This window comes from Dipodomys merriami, unplaced genomic scaffold, assembly GCF_024711535.1.
Source record: "Dipodomys merriami isolate MVZ:Mamm:240054 unplaced genomic scaffold, mDipMer1.0.p SCAF_27, whole genome shotgun sequence".
Taxonomy (NCBI): Eukaryota; Metazoa; Chordata; class Mammalia; order Rodentia; family Heteromyidae; genus Dipodomys; species Dipodomys merriami.
Genome location: NW_027204159.1, coordinates 4042451 through 4053786, shown reverse-complemented (window position 1 = coordinate 4053786; position 11336 = coordinate 4042451).

Sequence of the window (11336 nt, the reverse complement as noted above, 5' to 3'; positions counted from 1 at the left end):
AACTGGTGAGGTTAGTTATCAAAGGGGGAGTGTGGGGTAATAGAAAAGCAAAGCATGTTACAGAAGCCAGAAATAGCTTGGTTAGATACAAAACTCTGTTCCCCTACAAAGAGGCTCAGGGCCTGGTTGGTTGGGGAGGGGGTCTTTCAATATCTAATAATATACAAATGTTAACTTTAGACAAATGTTTTTTTCTTTATCAAGCTCTTAATAAATTATAGTATTCTATTTTATTAATGTACTAAGTTATATTTAACAATCGGTGTGGGGGATGTGAACTTGGGGCTTTGAACTTTTACTCAGCTTTTTGTTCATAGTTGTTGCTCTACACTTGAGTCAGACCTTCAGTTCTGGTTTTTCACTGGTTCCTTGGAGATAAGAGTCTCAGATTTGTCTGCCTGGGCTGACTCAGAACCACAATTCTCAGAGCTCAGCCTCCCGAGTAGCTAGTGTTGTCAGTGTGAGCCACTGGTACTCACCTTACTTAATAATCTTTTAATATTAGGTATCTTGGCTCTCTTAATTTGAGGCCAATTTCTGTAATGTTTTAAATTATCACATCTAGATCATTGATTTTTGAAAGAGGACCAGCCTCACAACAGCAGTGATTTGGGAAAGTCAGTCAGAAACTAGTGCAGAGGATAGATCTGGACTGAGAAGTACTTCTTCCATAAAGCCACATTTCCTATAGATTTTTTTGTGTGTGTACTGCATCTATTTCTTTTTCATGTTATGGAATTGCCTTTATTGCCTCACATTTTTTTTTTATATAATCTCATAGAATACTCTCTTACATGAACTGTTTATTAAAAGCAAAATGTCTAGGGTTTTCTATAGGAAGGTTTAAGCTTACATTATTCAGGCAATGTTTATATTTAGGACACTTGTACTTTTTATATCAAGTTTTTATTGTGATTAAGGATTACATAAATTTCACAAATTTCACAGTATTGTGGGATAGTGATACTTAGTTAAAGTCACAAACACATTCTAATTTTCATGGGGCAAATGAATCCCATAGATTTTTTAAAAATATTTATTTCAGCAGTCTTTATGTTCATTATCAAGCAGTCATATTTTCTTTTTTTGTTTTTTACTCTTTTTTAAATTTTTATTTTTTTTATTGTGAAAATACTGTACAGAGGGGTTACAATTACATGGGCAAGATAATGAGTACATTTCTTATCAAGCATTGTAGCCTCCTCCTTTGTTTCCCCTTCCCATCCCTTCCAAGCCTCCCTCCCCTCCCCCACCCAATCCTCCCCTCCCCCCCCCAAAGTTGTAAAGTTCGTTTTCGACATAACGACTTGTACTTCTCATTGTTGCAATGGGTCCACCTGTATCCCTATTTAAACGACTTGTTTTTCCCCTTCCCCTCCACAAATTATACCGACATCAAATACAGTGAAAGCACGGGTTATACTGTGGGGGAGGGACATACAAAGCAACAAAGAAATTATTTTATAAATGTATTAGAAGCAATCACATGAAAGAAAAAAAACATTTGAATACATATCTTAGGGTTCATTTCCCTAACATCACCTTATCTTACCTTTTCTGCTTGACTCAGACATACACTAGATATTGCAAATAAGGGAAACCATGGGTCATATTTTCTAATTATTGAAGAAGGCCTGCTTTTCTTAGCTTAGGGAAGGAACAGAAGAAGAAATATTTCTCTTTAAAAGAGCAAGATTTTTGTTACTCATTGCTTTATAAGAAATTGTTTTAGTCTGAAGAAGTTTTAGTCTTTTGAATTATCTTATAGGACATAGAAAATTTGAGGACTGTTTCTAGTCTTCTTACACTTTATTCATTAACTCGTACTGTTAAAAGCAAAACCTTTTTGATCACTTGATATAGAGAAAGGAAACTTTTCCTGTCTTCATCTTCTGTACTGTTTGCCAGTGCCAGGTACAGAGATTGCTAGGTAAGTTCAGAGAATTCAGAAGGTCTCTAACTCGTGCCTTTTTTTTTGCCCATTTCTCTTTCCTATCATTCTCACCATATATATAATTTTTCAATGCTAAGATCTAGGATGTGTTCATTATTGTCCATTTGTACATTTGATTCTTAGCCACTTATTGAGCTTCTTTTCTCAAAATTCTCCAAGTGAAATAATTTAAACTTTTATTTGAGCACTGAGATAAAAATCTGCCTTGGTCAGCTCACGCAGTCACAGCAAGGGAAAGAGCATATACTTTTCTCAGGAGGTCTCAAGCCCACTCATTAGACCAAGAACCAGATTTTCTCACACCTCCAAGAAAAAATAGGAAGTGTACTGTTATCTCCTTGAAGTCTCTAGAAAATTTCTAGGACATCAGCTGAAAAAATACCTTCTCACAAGCTCAGTTTCATAGAAATTCTCTTACTCCATTTGTGACAGTATATTAAAGTTTTGATGCTATAAGTTTGTAGTAGCTTTTTAGTGGAGGAACTGGGAATTAAATTCAGGGCCTTACATTTACTAGGCAAGCACAGACAAAAAAGGGAGGCCCTATTTCAAAGCAACTAGCACAAGCAAGGGCTGGAACCTCAGACTTGAGTGCCTGCCTTGGAAGTACAAGGTCCTGACTTCAAACGTTAGCACTGACCCCCACAAAAAAACAAAAACAGACTTCTCACCAGTGTGGATTAGAGAAAAGGGAAAGGAGAGATTCAAGAAAAAACACCTATGGTCTCTATCATAAACTACCCATTCCCATTTCCAATATCCCCGAGTATCTTTTTTCTCAAACAGAACAATGCACACCCTCTGCAGTAATGATGACTTTAAAGTCCTATAGGACACTGAAGGCAAGAAGTGATACAAAGCCATCAGTGTTGAGTTCAGATGCAGCCACTTGTTAGCATATGATCCAGTAGGAGACAGGTGATCTATCTTGTCACACGCAACACACACACACACACACACACACACACACACACACACACACACACACACCATTTAGTGACAGAGGAAGAAGAGTATAACTAGAACAAAAAGTTTCCTTTGGGGAAAAATGTCATGCTTGACAAGGCCATTATAGGTCTTATGTTTCTTTGAAAAACATTTTCTCATGAACTTCTTAGGCTTATAGTCATTTTTTTGGTCAGTTCCAGTGTGACATTTTATAAGTATTCAAAATTCTGAAAATTTGATTTTAGTTATTAGCTGCTGTGTTATGCCATGGACTCTTTTCATCTAATGGTAATGTCATGGGTTAAATTGTATTCTTCCCTGTGTCATGAGAAATTTAAAAAAAAAGATATGCTTGATTCTTTACTCCTAATAGAGTATGACTATTTGGAGAAAGGGTCCTTACAGAGATAGTTAACTTAAAATGGGGCTATTAAGGTTGGAAACAATCTGATCAATGCCCCTACAAAAAGACAGGGGCTGGGTGCTAGTGGCTCAGGCCTATAATCCTAGCTACACAAGAGGCTGAAATCTGAGGGTCATGGTTCAAAGCCAGCCCGGGCAGGAAAGTCCATCTGTGAGACTCTTATCTCCAATAAAACACCAGAAAACCAGAAGTGGTGCTGTGGCTCACGTGGTAGAGCGCTAGCCTTGAGCTGAAGAGCTGAGGGACAGCACCCAGGCCCAGAGTTCAAGCCCACAACCAACAAAAAAATAAATTAATTAATTTAATTAAATTAAAAGAGGAGATTTGGATATGGGGAGGATGTTTGTGAAGATGAAGGAAGAGATAGGGTTGACTAATCAACAGGTGGAAGAATCCTAAAGGCTGCCCTAAAACCATTGGGAGTTGGAGATAAGTTTTGTATCAGTTTCCTTTCCACAGTCATCAGAAGGAATCAGTCTTAAAGATTTCTTGATTATAGACATCTTGCCTCTACATGGAGAAATACAGTTATGTTTGTTTTGTCACAGCAGACCAAGCAAACAAGTACAGATCTGTATCTGTAATGGCTCTTGAGTGGGAGGATAATATGCTCATTGGACATAAGATACGGGGCTGATCCTCACTGCCTAACTTAAGCTTTGTGGAGGAGTTCTTGTAGACAGCTGAGGTGGCAGTGTTCCCCCATTTATCTTCTTATTACTTCCATGTGGGAGTGCCAACACAATCAACTTGTTCAACATAATGAGCCACCAAGTTAGCAGAGACACAGATATTTCAGCTTCTCTGCTACAGACTTAAACTTTCTGTCCTTTCCTTAACAGTATGGCTACATCTAGGCTTAGTTTGTTCCCTGCCTGTCCAATCTTGCTGAAAGTAACAGAAGTAATCAATTTTTCATGACCACTTCTGAAAATTTCCAATTATCTCTCCTTGTGTACAAGCTTGATCAATCTTGATCTTCCTTCCCAGGCCCTTGAGGTAATCACAGGTCAAATGTCTTGCCTTTGAATAATAAGTGACTGGTTTTTGTTGTTGTTGTTGTTGTTTTTTAGCTTGCCCTCCCTTTCTGCTGCCTAGGCTACTAAGCCAATGAAATATACATTCATGTCTTTTAGGGAAATCCTTCACTTCTAACTTCCAAATCTTGTATTAGTGAGTGTTCAGTTGTAGGGCAACAGAAGTCATTTTAGCTAGTTTAAATAGAAAGGAATTGAGCTGGGTGCTAGTGGCTCACACCTATAATCCTAGCTAATCTAGTTTGTGAGACTCTTATCTCCAATAAACCACTCAGAAAACCAGAAGTGGCGCTGTGGCTCAATAGTAGAGTACTAGCCTTGAGCTGAAGAGTTGAGGGACAGTGCCCAGACCCAGAATGCAAGCCCCACAACGGACAAAACACAACAACAACAAAACAGAAAGGAATTGAGTATAGGTTTTGTTATAGCTGAGAATCAAAGGACTGAAGACAGGCTTTAAGAATGCTTTGACAATAGTACAACAGAAGCAGGACATGGTGCTAGTCAGCTTTCAATCACTGTAGGGAATAACTGAGATAATGAAATTATAGAGAAAAGAGGGTTACTTTGGCTTATAGTTCAGTGGCTCCAGTTCCTCATCTGTTGGCCCCATTGTTTTGAGCCTATGATGGTATAGCATCGTGGTAGAGTACCATTGTTCACATTATCGGGTGGGAGAAAAAAAGAGAAGGGTGAAAGTCTAGGGTCCCACTATCTTTTACATAATCATACGCCCCACTGACTCAAAAGTCTTCTCAGTAAGCCCCATTTTCTAAGGTCCCACCACCTCCCACTAGCAACTCACTGGGCTCCAAGTTATTAGTCCATGATCCATGGCGGAAGCCGCCATGATCTTTAAGCAATAATCTTGAGCCAGAGAAGAAGCTGGAAAATCAAGAAATAGAATTTCAGAATCAAGAAAAACATGGCCTCTGTCTCACGAATCTCTCATAAGTGCATCTCATTAACAGAATCTAAGTCAACCCACAGCTCTAAGTGTAGGAGCATTATTACTGATGCAGAAATAATTTGTGAACATATTGACAGTGGTACAGAATCAGAATCCAGAATATTCTGATTAAGAGGAGAAAACTGTCAAATCAGAAAGTAGGAGATTGAATGTGTTAAAAAAAAAAAAAAAGCTATGTCACAATCACTTGGAGCTTTTGGGTATTTGTTTGCAACACTGTTCTCTAGGCTGGAATATTTACAAACATAATCTCTGGATAGCAAAGTTCATTCTCTGAAGTAATCATCGTTGTGAGATAACGATCCTCTCCCAAATGAATTCTTTTATAACTTGTTCTTTATCAAGTAGCTTCACCTATGTGCTCAGATACCCACAATTCAATGAAATGGGCTGTCAAATGTGTATCACACCTGGTTTTATCTCTTTAAAAACTTAAATGTAGATTTATAAGGCATGCTTGAGAAAAAGAGTCAGCAAAAACTCCTAAAAAGTTCAGACACTGGTCTTGATGCAGGCCCTATAGCACTGGTTGCATTTTCTTGCCTGTTAGTATGAAGCCACTCCAGGCAGTGGATAAAGTACACAGGATGCTATCTCAGTGAGATGTTATATCAACATGGGATTTGGTTGCATTGAAAGACCCCCGACTTCGGGTGTCCCCCATATCAGGACCTCCCTGCCCCAAGCACCAGTCAGACGACACCAGATGCAAAAGGCAAGAGGGTTTTATTTGGGCATGCCCAGGTTCCCAGGTGCACGTGACCTCGAGATCCGCAAGGTTCGGGTCAGTGGCTGGGAACCCCGAGCAGTCCCGGGGATGGTCCTTTTATGGGACCCCTCTGTCCGTTACAGGAGTGCCCGCGCTTTTTCAGCCAGTAAATTTAAAGTATTACAACCTGGTCTGCACGCAGGCAGCCAATCCTTTTCAAACAAATCATGTGTTTTGGCCAATCACTGTTCGAGGGGGTCCCTTGGTGTACATGCCCCGAGTTGTGAGTCTCCCGCCCTTGGTATGAGGAAGTGACCTTTGTCAGCGCCTGTCCTTCGCTCACACCAGGGGGCTGACTGCGGGGTGGGATTAGTTAGTAGGGTGTGGGCTTGTTGATTAACTGGTGAGGTTAGTTATCAAAGGGGGAGTGTGGGGTAATAGAAAAGCAAAGCATGTTACAGAAGCCAGAAATAGCTTGGTTAGATACAAAACTCTGTTCCCCTACAAAGAGGCTCAGGGCCTGGTTGGTTGGGGAGGGGGTCTTTCAGCATGGGGATTGTAGTTGGCTGACTCATTTTAGATAACTGCATAAAATGATTCAAAAAAAAATTAACAGAGGTACTTTGCTGATCTCTTAAACTATAGATCCTAGTTGGCTATTTTCCCCCTTCGCTTGCAAAGAACATCTGTACTTTTGCAACAGCACTTTCTTTGGGTTGGTTTCACTTTAAAGTCATGTGTTAATGTTCTTTTAATTACCTTGGAACCTAAACTTAAGAAATTTCTTCTACTTCAGTAATCATCTTCATAATGGAGACAGCAAGTGGGTACTGTGTTTAGCTACATAGAAGTGATCTTTGTGTTTTTCTGGCCTCCTTTGTGACCTTTGTGTCGTTCTGGCCTCTGTTGTAGGCTGGGTTTGCCTCCAGGTTTCTGATGTCCTCAATAAACTAGCCTCTCACAAGTGGAAATTTCAGGTAGCTGCCTTTTTAATTTGTGACCTGGCTGAGCTTCAACTTTTATCCTGAGAAGAAGAACAATAGTGGCTAAGAGGTTCCCAGAACCTCTGCTGCTCATGAACTGTGTGACCTTGTACAGTGGTGAGAAAACATAGTAGCCACTTTTTGAGAGGTTGAATCTTGGAGTCTTTACTAAAAGGCTGGCAACTGCATGGTGGACTCCTGTTTCAAAGACCAGCAGCCAGCAAATATACTAGAACACTGTGAGGAAACTGAGTCATGAAGGCTGGAGAGGAAAGAAAGAATAAAAACAATACCAATAAACCAATGGAGAGCTGAAGTGGGATGCATGGTAACCAGAGAAGAGCCAAGAGACAGGAGATAGGACACAAACACAGAGACACATGGCATAGCATAATGGTGACTATACTGGTCCAGGCCCAAATAAGGTCAGGTCAGGGGGCAGGGTCACAGGAAATACAAGTCCCAGGCACTGGACTGACAGGTGGAGTAATCTATTAGCCAATTGCCTGCCCCTGCCTCCAAGGATTCAGACACACCCATCACCTGGGAGGCAGGGCTTCACCTTCTCCCACCAGGAAGACAAGATGCCAGACTCTGACATCCACCATGTGGCCAAGATGGTGCCAGCCAAACCCATCTCCCTAAGAATCAGAGCATTCTCTGGGAATGCAAGGCTTTCCTAAAGCTGTGTGACATCTGCATTTCTCTGTAGCAGAGCCCTCTTAGCTCACCTTGAACTAGGTATCTACATTCAATGAATGGCCTGGCCTCTCTCATCTCTAGGCTTTTTAACACTGGGTATAGAACTCCCTCCACCCAGCAAGAGGCACCAGGATGGCTCTAAGAAGTTACTAGACTCAGCCTCCTTACTTCAGTTCCCACTATTTAGTTACTCTTAATCTTCTTAAAAGCATATTTAGCTTAGGACAATTGTGCACACACATTAAACATTAGAAAATCACAGCACAAAAAAAGTAACTCACGCCGGGCGCTGGTGGCTCACGCCTGTAAATCCCAGCTACTCAGGAGGCTGAGATCTGAGGATCGCAGTTCAAAGCCAGCCCGGGCAGGAGAGACCGTGAGACTCCTATCTCCAATAAACCACCAGAAAACCGGAAGTGGCGCTGTAGCTCAAGTGGTAGAGCGCTCGCCTTGAGCTGAAGAGCTGAGGGACAGCGCCCAGGCCCAGAGTTCAAGCCCCACGGCCGACAAAAAAAAAAAAAAAAAAAAAAGTAACTCACAGAAAACAATAACAGAAGACATACCATGGACAATTCAGTGTCATTATCATCATTATTATCTGTAAGATTTTAGGCAAGCAAAGGACCACACAGAGAGGAACAAAAAGATTGACAGGAAAGTTTATTGGGGTAGGCTCCGGGGCGAACTCCCTGGATGGGACCAGAGAGGTCGCACTGAGTTTAGTTGTAGCAGAGCTTTAATAGGCAGGGTAAAAGTAGAACTTTTAGTGAGTGGGGACTTGTGGCACATAGCTTGTTTTGCCAATTTGAGTGGTCTTAGGCCAGTGCACTCAAAAAATGGTTGACTCAGATGGTGTTTTTGATAGGGACGTGGTCTTTTTCTGGCAGCAGCCTGTTTTCCCCAGTGGCCTGTATTTTTCCCAGCTGACTACTTCCTCCAGCAGCCTGACATGATCATTATTGTTATTATTTTGGTACTTGTTCTAGAGCTTGAATTCAGGGCCCAGGGCTCTGTCCCTAAGCTTTATTGCTGGAGGATATCACTCTACCACTTGAGCCACAGCTCTACTTCTGGCTGTTTTGGTAGTTAAGTGGAGATAAGAGTCTTATGGATTTTTCCTGCTCAGGCTAGCTTTGAACCTCAATCCTCAGATCTGAGCCTCCTGAGTATCTAGGATTACAATTGTGGGTCATTAGTGCCAGATTTAATCCACTGAGTCTTTAAGATTGCCTGTTCCTTTGATTGGTCCAGTTCTCACACAAACCAGCCTTTTCTTCTTTTCTAGTAGTTCTTATTAAACATTAGTGAGATTCAAACTCACTTTCATCTTTCTTCAGCTTCTTGGGTGCTAGGATTATAGTCCTACACTGTCATGCTTCAGAAAATCTGCAGTCACCAAAGCTTCTTCTGATTCAGACATATAGGAGACCTGGGTGGGGACTTCTCTTCCATACTCCCCATGTGTGTTTTCCCTCAGGTTTTTCTCTCTGACCCCACTATCATTTTCTATGTGCTCACTTTACTGAGCGCTCTAAACAGTGCCAGCCTCTCTGTAGCCACAGCCTCTAACACTTAGAACTTTATCCACTCATTTGTTGTTGGGCACTAAAGTTCTTTCTATCCCTGACTGTTGTGACTAGTGCTACAGCAACCATGGTAAAAATGTCTCATTGGCATACTGAGTCTGTTTCCACCCAGTGGTGGATTTACTGGGTCATGTGGTAATTTTCCATAATGGCTGTCTAATTTACATTCCCACCGCAGTGTGAAGGGTCCTCTGCTTTCATGTTCTCATCAACACTTATTATCTATAGCCATTTTCTTTTTCTTTTCTTTCTTTTTTGTCAGACTTGGGGCCTGAACTCTGGGCGTGGGCCCTGTCCCTCAACTCTTCAGCTCAAGGCTAGCTCTCTACCATTTGAGCCACAGCACCACTTCCAGTTTTCTCTGCTTATGTGATGCTGAGGAATTGAACTCAGGGTCTCATGCATACAAAGCAAGCATTCTACCACTGAGCCACCTTCCCAACCCTATAGCCATTTTCATAGCAAGCATTCTTACTGGCTTGAAGTGATACTTCACTGTAGTTTAAAATTTCCTTTTCTGTTTGTATCTTTTCACATTTCTGGATTTCTATGTGTTTTAAAAAATTGTATCTATTGCCCATCTTAATTTTGCTATTTGATTTTGAGATTGCTTATTTGGTTTTTGTTGTAATTCACACTACAGCATTCTAAATCCAAAAGTACACTTAAAAGATTATTCTCTGTAATAAAGTGATACTCAGGCCAAGAATGGAAAGGGGATTATCTCACACAAATCAATAAAAAATGATCAATCAATCTGTCTATCTATCTATCTATTTATCTGCAGATGTAAGTTGTCTCTTCCCTCCATTGATTCTTTTTTTTGCTTTGGTGTCAGTCCTAGGGGTACAACCTAGGGCCTGGGCACTGTCCCTGAGCTTTTGTGCTCAGGGCTAAAGCTTTACCATTGAGCTACAGCTCCACTTCCAGCTTTTTGTTAGTTAATTGGAGATAAGAATCTTATATACTTTCCTGCTGGGGCTGCCTCTGACCCATGATCCTCATATCTCAGCCTCCTGAATAGTTAGGATTACAAGTGCCTGGCAATCTGTTGATTCCTTTCTTTACTGTGAAGACCCTTTGAGTATGATGTTTTCCTCTCTATCTATTTTTGCTCTTTTTCCTGTGTTTTTGGGATGTCACCAACCAACCAACCAAACAACAAAAAAACCTAAAACCCAAAATCAAAACAAAGGAAAGCAAACACACTTGTCTTTTTCCAGTGTTCTGAAGCAAGGTTTTATAGTCAAGTCTTTAATCCATTAACATGTTAATTTTTTCTGAATTTGGATATTCAATTTTCTTAACCATATTTACTGAAAATGCTCTTTTCTCCAATCCGCATTTATAGCAACTTAAAAAAATCAATTAGTGGTGCAGTGGCTCAAATGGTAGAGTGCTCGCCTTGAACTGAAGAGCTGAGGGACAGCGCCCAGGCCTAGAGTTCAAGCCCCATAGTCCTCCCTCCCCCTGCCCCAAATCAATTGATATAATTCTTGGGTTAATTTTTAGGCTCTTTATTTAGTTCTTTTATTTCTATGTCTGTACTTAGCCATGCTACACCAAATTATTTTAATCAGCACAACTTTGAAGTATATTTTGAGATCAGGAAGTGTAATACCTTTTGCTTTTTTTCTCTCTCAAGATAGTTTTGTCTATTCAGACTTTTGCAGTGTCATATAAATCAAGAAACTGCTTTTGTGTTTTGATAGTTCTGTGAAGAATGTGACTGCTATTTTGGTAGGGATTGTGACAAGTCTGGGAATTGCTTTAGATAATACATATATCTTCATATTATTCTTCCAAGCCCCGACCATGGCCTATACTTAAATTGTTCAGCTTTTTTGTTTTGGTGCAGATAGGATTGAACTCAGGGCCTGGACACTGTCCCTGAACATTTTTGCTCAAGGCTCTACTTCTTGAACCACACTTCAATTTCTGGCTTTTTGGTGGTTAATAGGAGATAAAGTCTTATGGACTTTCTTCTCTGTGCTGGGTTTGAACCATAATCCTCAGATCTCAA